Below are 17,512 nucleotides of genomic sequence, written 5' to 3'. Positions count from 1 at the left end.
AGATTCCGCAAATAATCCTCTGGCACCTTATAGGTTATTGTAATACAATTCCTCATATATTGCTTATTAATAATTATGTTAAAATAATTTACGTGGACGAGGCTTTCAGTAATACTCAGTACTGTTGTGTTGGTTTGAAAGGTGAGTGAGCCAGTGTAACTACAGGCACAAGAGACATGACATCTTAGTTCGGTGCAATGGCGAATGTAAAGAATGGGAAGGAATGGTTAAATTATTTATTGGCGATGAAGGAAATGTTTTTTTTTTTTAACAATGCCTATGGTGACCACTTAGATAGCCCATTTAACAATACAGTAATTTATAATTGATTAAAACAGGGTTAGTATTATTATTTATATAGTATATATATTTAATGTAATTTATGAGAACATTTAAAAATAACTACTAGTTTTATTATCGGCTGTTTTCGTAGAATTAACAGATTCATCAATACAGATGAAATAGGGCTAGTATTATTCTGATTTAAAAGTAATTTTATAATAACGCTGTTAAAGAAAACGAATACTAGGGTATATCAGAGAGATCAATGGGAACTTTGATGGTTTATCTTTATTTAAATCTTGTTCATAATATTTAGTTGTATATAACTAATGATCTTTACGAAGGACGAAGCATTTGAATCAATCCTAGGCTTTCCTAGTTTTAAAATACTATCGAATTTACAAAGATACATACGGATAACAATATATTTCATATTACTAGCTGAATTCACTACTTGAAATTCAATTTGTGACGAAAAACTAACTAACACAAAACCCTAAATCTCCAACTTTATTTTAATCCCTTTGAAACTCTTCAACTCAAAAATAAGAAGCCTGTCTTCCTTGGGCTTCAAGCTTGCTTTGTAATAAATTTCATTAAAATTGGTTTTATGATACAGTTGTATTTTTATTTATAATATTAGTATGGATTATTTTATTAATAATAGGATAGTTTAAAAAAAAGTCCCTTTAACAATGTAGACACGAGAAATACAAAGATATACCTTAACATATTGGAAATTTTCATTTGTCTTATAATACAGCCTCGTTTGGTACTGTAGTTTAATAATATAATAAAAACGTAATTATATTCACCTTTTCCTTTGCCTTTCTTTCGTAATTTAAAATAAAAAAAAATGGAACATATTATGTACGTTCTCGCAACTAACCGTTAATCAAATTAATTAATCTAAAGCTTTAAAGCAAAAAACGTTCTAAAATTAAATATTTAATTCGTATAAGATTGGCGTGAGAATGTGAATCTATATATCTAAGTTACGGAACTCTAAATTCCCGCGTAAACAAAACGCGCGGGTTCGTTCAACTCAACGGTACCACTCGTCGACCCAGTCGGCGAAGCCTGTTGTGACGTCACAGCTGTTACGCTACCTAGCCCAAGACAGTGATACGAACATGTTTGTAAAGTTACGTATTTCTCTCATAAGAAATTTATTTATTTAAAAAAAAAAACAGTATTTTTTTTGTTATGGTCACATTAAATTTAAGCCCCTAATAAAATGTTGCTTTACGTAAAAGTCAGTAATTTTGCTTTTGAATTAAAATATATGAAAACAACTTCAGTTCAGTATTAAGAATCTACGTAATCATTTTTCTCTAAGGACAACCACTTAATATGCTTATATAAGTAATATTTAAATTTAAAAAATAAAGCGACATCTAGTGATCAGTAGCATGGACAGCGCCATCTATCACAGTAAATTAAAACTTTGTGTATAGTAACAGTGACAATTTACTGCTCTAATTTACTAACAGATGGCGGCACTTGTATAAAATTGTCACAGAAAGTCATTCACTTGTGTCAATTTACTTGCGTTTGAACGAGTAGAACGAGATAATCATTTTGTTTACACTACAATAAGTGATTTCAAGAAATGCCGATTACCTGGTAAGTATTTTTACACTTTTTATGCTTAAATATACTTGTAAAACTTGAACGGTGTGAATTTTGTGCCTTATAATACTCAATACGATTTGTGTAATCTGGTTTTGTAAGTGTAGACTAAAGATTGCAATGCAAGTTATGCACACGAATTAATCGTGTTAGGTTTAAAACGAAGTAGTGATTAAATCGATTATTAAACCACAATAAAATTGATTAAATTTCTTTTTAAATACTTACGAGTTTACTAAAAACACAATACGGAGTATTATTTCAATAGTAACTATTATATGTGCGAAAGGTTTTTTTTTTTATAGTTCAAATATTTGGAGTCTCGCTAGTGGCAAAGATTTGGTGAATATATACGCTATTTATAATTTTTTTCATATATAAAGGTAGTAAATAATGTTCGTATCTAAATAATAGGAACGAAACTTCATAACTACAGAAAAAGACCTAGACTATTAATCTATTAAAATTTTAATTTTAATTTTAATAACGATTATATTTTAAGCAGAACTAATGCCTCTGACATTAAAGTATTTTATTTCGTTAGTTATTTCTACATGTTTTTTTTTTGTGTTAAATTTGTAGTGTCATAGTTTCGACTGGTCCACCTGTCTAAGCAAAGAGTTTTTATGATTCGGAATGGCGGCGCTTATGTCCTAGCCTACTAACATATATATATAAAGCCCTATTTCTCTTTGTAAATGAATCAAACGCTATCTCCGTGTCTTAGCTTACAAGATCACTACTCGTTGAAAGGGCGACGTTTTTTTAGAACATCAAATTTTTATTACTTTTTAATCTGTAATAATAAAAAAAAACTTGCATTCTGAGTGAACAGGTATTTGACGTCAAAATATATTTTTATAGTTACAAAGTAAAACACAAATGTGAAAGTTCCAATATCGAAGAATCGTTAAAAAAAAAGAGTCAAATCGATTAATTATTTACAAATTCGTAATTGAAAGCCGAAAGCCGAAATCCAAGATATAAAATGTATCGAAGACTGAAGTGCTTGAAGTTGAACTCGGTACATATGTTCGTCTCGTTCCAACTCGTTGAATTAGTTGTCTTTCTCATATCTCACTTCCCTCAGACATCCCGCGTGCCCAACTCTACTTTATAGGGTTGAACATGACCATTAATTGAATTTAAACGAGACAATAGAATAAAATTATGTTAATTTAAAAATAAAATACATTTTTTTTTAATTTGAGTTTTGTAACATAACTACTATTAATATCTTCAAATAATGACGTAGGAGATCATTCAAAGACAATATGACGAGTTTGAATTATGTTAGAAGCACTGTAATATAGCATATATATATAATATAGCTTAGAATACTACATGCGTAATGATCAAATTAATCCAAGTGGTTACAATTATATTGAAGACAACAAATAAGTTACACACCAAACAGTTAAACATTTTATAAGTAAAAATGTTTAAAAATTTCAATTTTAAGTGGTCAAATTAATTTTACCAGCAAAGATGATACGAGCTAGCTATTACACAGAAATTAAAACTCTCTAACAACCGATTTTAACATTCAAGTTAGTTATATTTAAAAACGTAAATTATTTAAATATAATAAAATCATATATATAAAAGGATATCTATAAATTTTAAAAGCACAGATATATTACAGAATATATTCTAAACAAATCAATCGGACAGCCCTGCCTCCGCTCCACATGAAATCAATATTTATGGACACGAATGTTTCACCTCTGCATACTGTCTCCTCTGTAGTCTATACCTACTCTATACTCTATGATATTGATTGGTTTGACCGGCTTGCTTTGCTTCATTGCTATTTGTATAATACACGCCTTACCTTACTTGGGGAAAGATTGCGTGTGTTAGATTTATTTATTCAATTTATAATTAATAATTACAATAAAACCAAACAATTACCTTAATTAAAATATACTTTATTCAAGTAGGCTTTTATCGTCATTTAACCAACTATTTTAAAGTAAAACTACCACCGGTTCGGAATGTAGATTCTACCGAGAAGAACCGGCAAGAAACTCAGTAGTTACTCTTTTTCAATGTCCAAAAATACAATCATGTTAGTTAAATACAATTATACTAACTTTGTATATATAATACTAACTTTGTATATTGATAATTGCAAAAGACACAATTCATATATTCATCAATAATTTAACAAGCAATAACAACTATAGGGAAATATTAGTATCATTTTTATACACAAATATTTTAAAATAATAATTTACTAACACTAGCAAAAATAAAAATACATTACGTATCTCGTAGATGTTGACACTTCAGATCGCCACCAAAAGAGGCCGGTAAAATACTTACAAGGGGTATTTATACAAAAATTAAGTGTCAAATTTGTCATATTACGTTTTTTAATTATGTTATTAAAAACTTTTTATCTTAAATAAATACTATACTGAAAAATAATATAATTTTAATAATATTAAGTCACAATAATTAATTATATTGATAATTTTATACAACTATCTATCACGGCCATACTGACAGTACTTCGTCCACGAAGGACAACTCGAATAAAAATATAATATCGTAATAGTTGACAATCTTGAATAATTGAAATTAATAGTGGAACAAAAATGATAAAGAAGTATTAATAACCAAAAGGAATAACTGTAAAAAAGTTGTAACAATTTAAAGATTTTTTTACGTTTCATTTTATTGAAACATTAACTTGTTATTTGCACAATTTGTTTTTCTTTCTCATACAATTGCGAGAATTAGATTTTGAAATATTATATAAGATTTGTATTTGAGCCAGATACATAGACATGCCAATCACATTCACTCGCTGCTTGTGAGATATTTGGCACCAAGTATAAGGCCTAACAGCGAAACAGTTGAGCCAGTGACATAGACATACTGATTCCATTCACCTGCTGGGGGTGAGTAACTAACCAGTACCAAATCATGGCCTACCAGCAACCTACCCAATTTAAATTTATAACTCGAAAAAAAATAATATAGCAAAAAATGTGCAAATATCAAATTAAAGATTCAATAATAAAATTTTGTAAGAATTGTATTTTAAAAATATAACTTTAATTTTTATTTATAAAAAATAATATACTAATATCAAATTAAATGATTTATTAACAGATGTTTTATGTATTATCGATAACAATTGTCTTAATACTATTCTAACATTAATGTTTTATATTTAATTATAAAAATTAAACAATCATTTTATAATATTTTCTTTTTATTCCAAGTAATAACTTCAGAAAGGGCTAATCGAAATTGTATTTATTTATATTATATATTTAACAATAATTTAAAATTTAACGTTTTATGCGACTTAGTTACATGGCATTTTCAACAGCAATGTTTTCGTCAACCCATTCGCCTGGCCAATAACGCAATTTTTCTTTTGCAATCACAGTATCTCTTAAATTACCGAGTCCTTTTAAAGCGTAACGATCATTAGAAAGAATTGAAGTAATTTCATAGGGGCCCTTAAATTTCGGTCTTAATTTATCATTGCGTCTGTGATCCTGACTAACGTAAACTAAATCACCTAAATTATAGATTATATTGTTTCGCCTGACAGAATCAAAACGATCTTTGAATTTATTTTTTGAAATCTGCTGTAAACGTTGTCTAGCAAGTTCACGATCAGCTTGTACGTCAATGTAAGGATTTAAGCTATTACTGTCGAGAATGTCGTTTAGACGAGCTTGAACAACGGGTATATTTGCTTCTACACCGATCAGTAAGCGCAAAGGAGAAAATCCGGTAGATTTTTGGACTGTGGTATTTATAGATTGTTGTACTTTCCATAACCCATTCGGCCAGTCTGACAAATCGTTACATATAGTGCTTAACATGTTAACTACTGTGGCTACATAACGTTCAACCTGTCCATTACTTCTAGGTGTACCAGTAGCTATCATGTGATGTTCTATAGATAATTCTCTAAAAAAGTTTTTAATTTGATTAGAACTAAAATTTGTTCCGCGATCAGTGATAATTAAGGATGGCGTACCAAATATTGTAATCGTTTCTCTTATGATAGGTATTAACTCTTGGGTATTTAAAGTTTTAAGTGGCCTTAACAAACAAAACTTAGTAAAACCGTCAACTATTAATAAAATATATTTGTATCCCTCTCTCGTTGCCGTGAAGGGTCCTGTGCAATCTAAATGTATTGTATAGAATGGATAGCAGTTTTTTCAATGGGATGGAGAAACCCTTGTTTTGGACCTGAAGGTCCTTTTCTTTCGACACAAATCAAACAATGGGAAATGTATTTTTTAACAAAAGATGACATTTTAGGAAACCAGAAATAATCTTTAATTTTATGCAAAACTTTATCAAAACCTACGTGGCAATTTTCGTCGTGAAATAATTTTAATATACTCAGTCTATAACCCTTCGGTACAAACAATTTCGGTTTTGCATCTGAACTAACTTTATAATGAAGTAGATCATTTTTAATTAAATATTGATTAGCATCTAAATCACCCGATTGTAGTTTTGAGATAAGAGTTTGAGTTTCAGAGTCATTTTGCTGAGCAATTTTTAGCCATGATTGTGAAATATCTCTTTCATTAGAAATTTCAATAAGACTAACCTCACGAGCTAGCTTTGGGTCTGGGAGCCCGATCGGGTTGCGGCTAAGGAAATCGACATGACTTATAAATTTTCCCTTTTTATATTTAATTTCAAATTTAAAATCTTGCATTAGGGTCCACCAACGGGCGACCCTCGGTGACAAATCTTTTTTTGTCATGGTGGATTTTATCGCATTACAGTCTGTAACAATTGTAAATTCAATACCTAACAAATAGACTCTAAAGTGCTTTAGGGCATTATAGATTGCTAACGTCTCTAAATCATAGGAGCAATATTTAGATTCTGGAGGAGTTGTTCGTTTACTGTAATATATAAGCTACAACTTTATTTTGATTATTAATTTTCTGTAAGAGTATTGCTCCGTATCCTATGGAACTGGCATCGGTATGCAGTTCAGTAGGATACTTCGGATCAAAAATAACTAAGAGGGGTCTAGAAACAAGATGATCTATTATATAGTTTCTAGCCGCATCCTGTTCGGGTCCCTATTCCCATTTTTGATTTGTTTTTGTTAGATTTATTTATTCAATTTATAATTAATAATTACAATAAAACCAAACAATTACCTTAATTAAAATATACTTTATTCAAGTAGGCTTTTATCGTCATTTAACCAACTATTTTAAAGTAAAACTACCACCGGTTCGGAATGTAGATTCTACCGAGAAGAACCGGCAAGAAACTCAGTAGTTACTCTTTTTCAATGTCCAAAAATACAATCATGTTAGTTAAATACAATTATACTAACTTTGTATATATAATACTAACTTTGTATATTGATAATTGCAAAAGACACAATTCATATATTCATCAATAATTTAACAAGCAATAACAACTATAGGGAAATATTAGTATCATTTTTATACACAAATATTTTAAAATAATAATTTACTAACACTAGCAAAAATAAAAATACATTACGTATCTCGTAGATGTTGACACTTCAGATCGCCACCAAAAGAGGCCGGTAAAATACTTACAAGGGGTATTTATACAAAAATTAAGTGTCAAATTTGTCATATTACGTTTTTTAATTATGTTATTAAAAACTTTTTATCTTAAATAAATACTATACTGAAAAATAATATAATTTTAATAATATTAAGTCACAATAATTAATTATATTGATAATTTTATACAACTATCTATCACGTGCTTTACATTCGAATTTTAAATTGAAACATTTAAATTTCAAACTATTTAAAAAAAATAAAAATTTGGATACTCTGTTTAAATATCTCATGGTGAAACGGTTACATTAAAATGTCTTTATAATTTAATAATAAGTACGTAAATTAGTGTATATTTTGAACACATATTATATATTTTAATTAAATTCAACAATTCAAAACTATATTATAATTGAGTATGTTCTGTTTTGAATGATCACATTTACATATATTCTGTTAATATGTCTAAGCATACAAATATATGTATTGTATGACAGTTAGTAATTACTGTGGTATTTTTATCTGTGTTATAACAAAACTGTAAACTAAATGGTTTTTGGAAAAATTGTCTATGTTTTTAAATATCGTCTTTGTCAATGACCATAAGAAAGACATTAAACGTATAAATATACATTATATTCAGTTATGTGTACGACAAGGCGCATACGTGAATAAATATAAAGGATCTCCATATCCAGGGAAATTAATTTGTTTTCAAGTTCATTCATTAAATATTGTCATGATCGTCAAAAAAGCTACATTTAAAAACAATAAAATTGAAATTATAAAAAATATTACACTTTTTTTTCGAGCCAATGCGTTTCATTTATTTTTCTCTAAATATAAACGAAGCCGAAAGTTTTGATAGTAATCTAATTCCATATATCGCTACGCAGTTATTTCTTGTTTCTAAAACATTACGAACGATCTTTACGTTTTCCTAATGTCTAATCATTTAAACGTAATAATCATTAAAAATTTCACGGTGGACTTTTTGCAATTTGCCCTGGGTTTTTAATTTTTTCCGCCAAACAGAAATTATTGTTGCGTTCCAGTTATCGATTCATAAAATCCCTTTGGACCTTGGAATTTACAAATTTACTTTAACATCAAGATACCACCGTGCACCGGTTCTGAATGTTGACCGTGACAAGAATTGACAAATACCAGACTCAATAGATACTCTTTATATAAGAATTTAAATGGATAATTAATTAATTACTAATAATTTCGTATATCCTGTATAAAAATTAACGATTAGTTATTCTACGCTCGTTTGTTACGTTATGTTATGAAAATGTTAATTTAATGAGCTTACAAATTTAAAAAGCAACAGTTTTAATGTGTATATTGTGTTTATGTAATCGTTTATCCTGACTGACTATGTACGCACAAGCTAAACTGTTGAGTTTTAGTTGAATTTTGGAGCACTTTTATTTTATCCTAATAAAGGAAGAGAAATCCGAGGAGTGTATATAGTTAATGTATGAATTTTACTCTTACGGAATCAGGATGAGCAGCTATTCAAAATATAAATACAAAATGGTTTCAAGATTTATTAAGGAAAAAATCCTGAAACCTATAGCAGATATACAGTCACTCCTAATTTAACCCCCTCGAGGGGCTTATGAAAAAAGTCGTATGTCCGCCCCCGGGACTCAACTATCTCCATAGGAAATTTCATCTAAATCGGTTCAGCGGTTTAAGTGTGAAGAGGTAACAGAGTTACTTTTCGCATTTATAATATTACTATTGATTGATAAAATTTTCTGAACTTTTATTGTACTTGTTAGTAGCAGACAGACAGAGCTTGTTTTGTTGTTCCATCGCTAATTAACTTTTTGCTTTCTTGGGCCTAAGATATTATATCTTCGGCAGGCGCCACGGGATCCGTTTCGCATGCAACCGTGACGCCCTGACACCCTTACACCCTGGGTTAAGACAAGTCTAAATCTCGTGTCCCAGAAAACGCGTAAAGCATTATATAAACATTATTATTATTATTATATGAGAATACTGACTGAACAGTCTAGAAGAGGTAGAGTTTGTAGTTCTGTTTGTTTTTATCCCGTACGCAGTAGGCAGAAATTCGGTGAAGAACACTGTAAAATTAAACTCTCGTACGCGACAGAAATGGAATATTTATTCATCAGAAACGTTTCAAATTGACCTTGTAACTTTACTTGTCTGGTTTACGTTCGAGTAGTTTTTATTTCAAATATGCAGCTGGCAGATATTTAAAAATACCTCATTAATATAATAAGGCGACCAATAAAGCTATTGGAATTATTTTCATTACGTAGAACAATTTTTAATTTCGATTTTGCATAAATAGAAAGACGTCGAAAATTAATTTATTATACATATGGAATAATAAATCCCGTATAGTAGATTCAATGGCACATAATTATTAACAGGAACAGTGTCACAATAGGGCCCTATAAAATCTGCATAAAACTGGTACGCACCAGTTTTTTGTATGCGATGAACAAAACAAATGCATGCAATTTGTCTCAGGAAACGAAATGTTACGAAGGGCATATTTAAAAAAAGTGTTACAATATACACAAGAAATATTTTACATATCCAACGCTTTAATAACTGCGTGATAAATATTTAATTTAATCTACAATTTATTATTAATTATTCAATTACTAGTTATTTCGCCATTTTAATTAATGGCGGAATGTCAGAATGACAGCTAACTTTGACATTCAAGTAATTGAAATAATGAATTTTTTAACTCGTTTTTCGTATTAATCACCTGCCTTTAAAGGGAATTAAAAAAATAACTATCTCGTTTCTTGTGCAAATGGCGCCAAATATGTCCCTAGTGATGGCAGTCTAGAAGTATAACTTAAATTGTATGCTTAATTTCGTTTTAAGTTTTATAATATGTAAATTACAAACATATTAAAACTGTCTTTTAATGGTGCTGACGAAAGGTGTCGATATATTTTTTTTTATGGCCTTGGTAGGCGGACGAGCGTATGGGCCACCTGATGGTAGGTGGTCACCACAGCCCATAGCCAAAGGCGCTGTAAGAAATATTAACCATTCCTTACATCACCTATGCGCCACCAACCTTGGGAACTAAGATGTTATGTCCCTTGCCTTATGTGCCTGTGATTACACTGGCTCACTCACCCTTCTAACCGGAACACAACAATACAGTGTACTGTTATTTGGCGGTAGAAGATCTGATGAGTGGGTGGTACCTACCCAGACGGGCTTGCACAAAGTCCTACCACCAAGTAAATTAAAACATGTAAAGTAATTGTAGAACCCGTAAATATTTCACAGTTGGGCCTAAAGCCTGTCTTATGGAGGTTCTGAGTTCCACCGAGCTGCCTCAATGCGGTTTGGTCATATTGTAGAATTATTATCAGCATATATAGGATGGAATTCTTGTTTCTTTACGATGTTTTCGTTTAATTTAATCTAGTAAAATAACGATTACTTTGTCTTTGTTGAAACGCTTAAATGAATATAATATATATTGCGTTTTTTTCGTTTATTTGTTACTTTTGTTTACTGTTACATATATATTAGAGATGAAATGGATATTAACGCCACCGCAGCAAAAAATACATAACATTCATAAATAAATAATAAAATAAAACCTAACCTAACCTATATATTGGCGCTATTTTTTTTGCTGCGGAGGCTTTAATACGTAAGTACCTATAACTTTCTCGAACATCACGAACTACAAGTATTTGATATACGAATAAATGAAACGAAACAAATGGTATTAAATATACCTTTAAAAGTAATTAATTGCAGTACACACGGCTATAACGAAAATCGTTTTAGATAGTTAACATAATTATGAAATATGTAAAACAGAAAATCGTGTAAGTTAAGTATGAAGATGTGAAGGTAGACGTTTGTCCGTGGACATTGTCATTGTGCTGCAATTCGTGGGACTTAATTACCTTGCGTTTGTAATTACGATATTACACAAATTCTTTATTACAAGTACACAACGTATATTGTTTTAAACAACTTAGTTTCGAGGTTTTATTACGATCGATATTGTTCCCTGCCAGCAATTACTTCGTGGCTTTGGGTACAATTAATTTATTTCTTTGACAATAAAGAAGTTTTTAATTAAAAAAAAAAATACAGATTCATTTAATGCAATAATAATTGAGTCTAGCGTTATTTATGCCTTTACGAATAAAATTTATTTGGTGAGTTTGTATATCGTTTCATAATAATAATACCGTAACGTCTTAGTCACGTGGTTGACGAGGTGAGTTTGTACACAAACTTTGATGATTAGTAAGACTCTCAGGTGGAGCTACCCGGGCTGAATTTGCGTAAGACGTTAAAACAAAGAGCGATGCAAGCTTAGCCTTAGCAAGTGCTCTATGAGTACGTGTTTTTTATTACTAGTTCAAAACTTTTTCCAATAAATTAGACATCTTTAGAAGAAAAAAGCAAGTATATTTTTCGTTTCCCAAGAAAATAGATGTTTCCGTAACGTCTTCGCCAACGTGTACGAGTGTATCTGCAACACGACTCCTCCGGAATACCGGTAGAGCCTCTTAGGCTGAGAGTTCAGAAAGTATCGATGGAAATTATGATGATCCCGAAATCGGTTAGGACATGGCGTCCTTCCCATTTAGTCTAGCTTTTGATTTCTTTATGACACTTATCATCTTGAATTTCAATTATGTTTCTCAGTGTACCATAAGATAAAATAACCAGCAAAATCAAAATGTACTTACTTTATTCAAGTATACTTTTACAATCGCTTTTGACAGGGTATTATTAAATATAGTACTTTCATCGGTTCGGAATGTAGATTCTACTAAAGATACTGGCCAGAAACTCAGTAGTTACCACAACATTCTACATGCGAGCACTGTTTATCGACGTTTGTTGCGATCGAGACGTCGGCTGTTTCTGGCGTTGAGATGACGATCGGAAGTTTATGCTGAAGTTGGACGTCACGATAGGAGACCGCAGTCTGATTTATTTTTTATTGTTAATTATAGTCTTTACAATAATCAATCGGTGGTAGGGCTTTTTGCAACCCGTCCAGATCTACCAGTAACATATCAGCCATTCTACCGATAAGCACGAATACTTGGTATTGTTTTCCGGCTTGAAGTGGGAGTCAGCAAGCTTGATTATAGGCACAAGGGATATAACATTTTCGCCAATTTAAGGAATGGTTAATATTTTTTACAGTGCTAATGTCTAAAGGCGGTGGTCACATTTACTACCAGTAAATGCATACAAAAACATATGTATATATGAAGTGTGTTTACATTGCCACCGACATTTATGATAAAACGTATGTCGATTTAATTCGTTTTTATAATCTTATCAAACTATTCAACTCCAATGAAGGATGTAGGCTTTTTTTAGTGCCTTTTCGCTGACGAACAACCCCTAGCGCGAGCGAAACCGCAGGCGACAACTATTTCTGTGTATGTGTAAATATAATTTTAAAAGCTGTATGTATTTCGTAACCATTATATATAATTTCATAGTTTACTAGTTTACAATATAAAATATATTAAAAAAGATGGACCAATGAATATAACACAAATATTGTGTAATTTCAAAATTAATATTAGATTAAATTTTTTAAAAACTTACTCGTATACGTAAAAAAACCTGGAATTATTAACACTAAAAATAGTATTATAAAATACTAAATACGTGAGATTCTAACTGAAATCTCCGTTAAGTTAAGTCATCACCGAGATTAACGTCCATTCTGTAAATTAGATAACAAAAATGCTCTTAAAGTCAACTTGATTAAAGTAAATTATTTACAAGTTTTTATTTCACTAGTAACATTTTTCAGTTTATTCCGATCAAATCTTGCAAGCTGAATCCGTAGCACTTCATCTTATCTCACTGATTTGAAATTTTACGCGATGGTTCAGTTCTGATGACCATGCAGTCTTATGATGATAAGCATAATCTGATTCTACTCCCATAATGATTTAAGACGAAGGAACTCGAGGTACAATAGCGTCGCCTCGAAATTTTGTAAATAATGCTTATTATAACAAAAACATGTGTAAACCTTATAAAAATAATCTTTAAGCGGCTCACAGCAGTGCACTGGCAGAAATCGTCACGTAAGGCCCCCCTCCCCTCCAGCCCCTCTAGTCGACCTTTCGCTCTTCACCGTTTATACATTTAAGCTTATTATTTTATTGTTTTAATTCCCACGGGATTTATAATAACAATCTTGTCACTGTACTTTACCCAATTATTTTCAGAAGTTGATATTTTATTTCATTACATTACTTTATTCTTTATTGTACACGACACAGAGAAAATAAATCAAAAAACATTTTAAAATTTATTTACCACTTATGATAAACATTTTAGGTCTTATTCCTATACCGATTAGAATCAAAATCCTTTGATAAGAATGTGCGAATTATACATGTAATAAAACAGTAATTCGCAGTAAGTTTGTACATTGAATATAATTATGAAATATTTTATGGAGAATTATTACCGATCTTGAATCCAAAACAATATTTTTAATCAATTATGTTAATAGGTACTTAAGTAGTCGTATATATACGTAATATTATTTTCACGTAATCACTTTAGTGTTTTTTAAATACTTAACGTTATTTTTTTTATAAAACAATGTATGTTGCTGCGGAAAATATATAAACTGCTGGGTTATAAACTCTTTAACGAAAAAAAAAATCAACCTTTTATTAAATTTCGTAGATTTTTATTCAAAATATCCATTTACCTTTAAAAATAATTTTAACTCCTTAGAGGTTTCATTATAACACAATTCAAATGTAGAACGTGCTTCAGTATTAACTGAAAAAACAAACAATTAAATTCTTTGTTAATAAATCCACGCTACACACAAAATCTATCAAGCCACAATTACATTGATATCGCGTTATAGAGAAAGAATACGTTACGCACACATGCAATTTCGCCTGTGTAGTTTACCCATTCCGAAGCCAGAGCGGCCGGCTAGGTCCGTACTTGTTTTATTACTTGTGTCGCAGGTACAACTCAAACAACGAAAGAGACAAAAGCATCGGGGAACATTTTAAAACGTCCATTTATCGGTTACTTTCTTTCGTCGACTTTTCAATCAATACAAATAACCGCATCGCCTCCTAACTTATGTATGAGCATCGATAACCCCACCGTTGTATAGAACGGGAAAAATTAGCCTAAAATCATGTGCGGTATGTTTATAAAGAGAGTGCTAATGTAAGGACGCGGTATCGTTTAGGCTTTGAACAATCGAGGGACGCGACGACCGTAATCTGCGATCAAAATGGAAGCCGTCGGCCATCTTAGGTTCGCCACGAGCGAGAGAGCGCTCGGTCCGCTCGGGAATTTGGGAAATTGGTGTTTTTTTTTGTTGTAAAGAGAGCAGTATATAAGAGGTCGGTAGAGGCGGGGGGCGATCTCCGCACGGGCTCGGTGTGAAGGGAAAGATGTGGTTCACAAGGTGATTGCATCACGGGATTAGTCTGAAGATATTTTACCTGCATCTTTGTGAACTAAAATATGAATAACTAAAGTATTAATAGTGCAATAGTTTGATTAACATTCGCCGTATGTTAATTTTATAGTTAGTTTTTTTGTTTTCCAAAATCGCAAAAAGCGTTTAGTAATATTGTTTAAATACTCGAATAGCACGTTAACAATGACTCATTCAAATCCTATCATAAAAATATAAAGTATATCGTTTTGTATATTTAGATAAAAGAACTATAAAATAGAACTTTATTTTTTTAACTTAAGCAGAATATAGATATATGCTAGTAATAAATAGAAACAGTATTGATTTTATATTCCATAAAGGGTGTTGAGGCGAGTTATAGAGCTCTATGCGAGATCTGTTATCCCCGGACGGATCGCCGTTCCCTCGTGGGCTCGTATACCGGCCACCTATCTTTCATTGCACGTACGCGACGCGCGGGGGGCCGGTCGCCGCGCGGCATACGCGGAGCCATCTTGCTAGCGGTCGTCGAATCGCTCGCGTCTCCGCGACATAAATCGCTCTTAATTCGCACTAATTAACTATTTATAATAATAAAAACAATCGATACAGTGCCCAAATAGTGACAAAAGTGACGTGTACCGTGATACCGAACGTTGTTGACATAATTTGTGTGTGTTGTTGTTTTAGGTGTGTGCATTCCGTCTGTCTAGGTGAGTAGTCACCAGTCTTTGTGCGCGACAATTATCATTCTGATCGATTCGGTCCGCGCGGGGGTGTGCAGCCGGCCCGTTTTATATCTTTTGTTGTTTTGTAACGCTGCTAAATCAATAATTTTAGTGGCGGCTAGCGGCCATCGCGTTCTTAATTCAAATACTTTGACGTTTCGAATGCTTTGGGTGTTTTAACGGTGTGCTATCGGAACTGTTAGTTTAACGAGTTCTTTGTAATCGTCATTGAATAGCAAATAGGCGTGCGAAAGTTATTTAGCGTAATCTAAATTCTGTAGATATAAACTTGGTGATAAGTGTCTCCGCTTGTTCGAGGTAAACTGAATTTATTTATCATTTATCTCGTATGTTTAGTTGGTGTAACTATCGAAACGATTCGCTTTCCCCATTGCTATAAATAGAATGCCAGGTGCTAAACATGTAATATAGGTGCGTAATGATGTATAATGCAGTTTGGCATTATGTCACCAATTTATAATATATTAAGGTTAAAAATTCTAAAATTACTATTTGATTATTTTACTATATATTTTTAATAAAATAGTATCGTATAGTGGATAACATGTCTACTGATTTGTCTTGTCACTTACGGTAAATGACCTCCTTAATGCGGCGTATATCATGTTTAAATTATTCTTTTACCCAGCTAAGCATAACAAGGTCTAAAATATTGAATCACTTATTTTCTCTGTTACTAGTTTGTATTCTAAATATTCCATTTATTCATATCACAATTATTTGTATCGTAAATGTTGTTTTGTATGCTTATATTTGTTATAATTTAATAGATTATTTATTTTTTTATATAAAATTTATGTAAACAATAAACAATGTTTCGTAAATTGCTTCTCTGGATAAACAAGGTCAGCATAATTTATCTCTCATTCATACTTATAATGTTGATTACATTTTATAACAATTTACATTAGATAAAAGTTACATCACTTGAAGATAGCGGTGCGCTCTGTTTTAAACATTATTAAGATAATATTAAGATTTAAAAAGAAAGTATATTTATGGACGCGCCATCTATCATGGCGGATAAGTAAGAACATCTAGCTTCAAATAATTGCATTCACAACCGCGCCTTGTGAACGGCCTCATCGCTTATACCTACTTACTAAGAGTTACTGTGACTTGTGTGTGAGCCTATAGTTATAACACGGACACGTAAAATTGTGTGAACGCGGGCAAACGTTTGCCTCAGTTTTGCTATCATCTTAAATTTGTCGCGTTGCCCCGCAGACGAGTCGGGTTCATCATTTTTTACTACTTTCCGACATTGGCTGAGGTGCTATTACCCGACCGGTATGGAATGTCGAACTTCATGTTCCTTACATGTGATATCTGATGCCGTCCATAAATAATTCGGGTTGTCTCTTAAATGCTGATTCATCCGTTATGGCAAATAATTTTATTCCTTTTTTAACAATACAAGCGCTTGTTACCGGCGCTTCGAGTAAAAGTTTTGGCATTCGATTTGAATATGAACTAATGCGAGTAAAAAATCTTAAGTAGCCGACTTTTAGAATTGTCATTGTTCATTATAGTGAAGTAAATAATTTAACAGAAAAACGTAACAAAATTTTGTCATTTTCGTTACGTAGCTTGCCGCTTACGTGAACATATAAAAAGATATTTTTTAATCTGTTATTGCAATAACATTTAAATATGGAATCCCTTTACTCGAGACTTGCATATTAAACGCACTTCCGCGAAGGCAAATCAATATTCGATTGAAAACTGTATATTAAAACATTTTTTATTACAAAACCTTTAATCGAAGCGTATTAAAATTTTAATAAATATTATGCTCTCCAAATATTCATTATTTGTTTATAAGATAAATAAAT

General features: G+C 31.3%; 1 protein-coding gene across 7 annotated transcripts in view; it reads left to right on the top strand.

The window, feature by feature from the left end:
* Positions 1-1,852: 1,852 nt before the first annotated feature.
* LOC125074411 overlaps positions 1,853-17,512 on the top strand; it is a 115,424-nt gene continuing 99,764 nt past the window's right edge. For 5 of the 7 annotated variants that reach the window (XM_047685744.1, XM_047685742.1, XM_047685743.1 and 2 more), the window contains exon 1: positions 15,422-15,641. The gene's annotated coding sequence lies outside the window, so the exon portion shown is untranslated. Of the gene's footprint in view, positions 1,909-15,421; positions 15,642-15,731; positions 15,975-17,512 lie in introns of those variants that run through there. The other 2 variants (XM_047685740.1, XM_047685739.1) reach the window with 2 other exon arrangements.

This window comes from Vanessa atalanta, chromosome 27 (assembly GCF_905147765.1).
Source record: "Vanessa atalanta chromosome 27, ilVanAtal1.2, whole genome shotgun sequence".
In the NCBI taxonomy this organism is placed as follows: domain Eukaryota; kingdom Metazoa; phylum Arthropoda; class Insecta; order Lepidoptera; family Nymphalidae; genus Vanessa; species Vanessa atalanta.
Note: the sequence above shows the minus strand (reverse complement) of the source record. Positions and strands in the feature narration are given on the sequence as shown.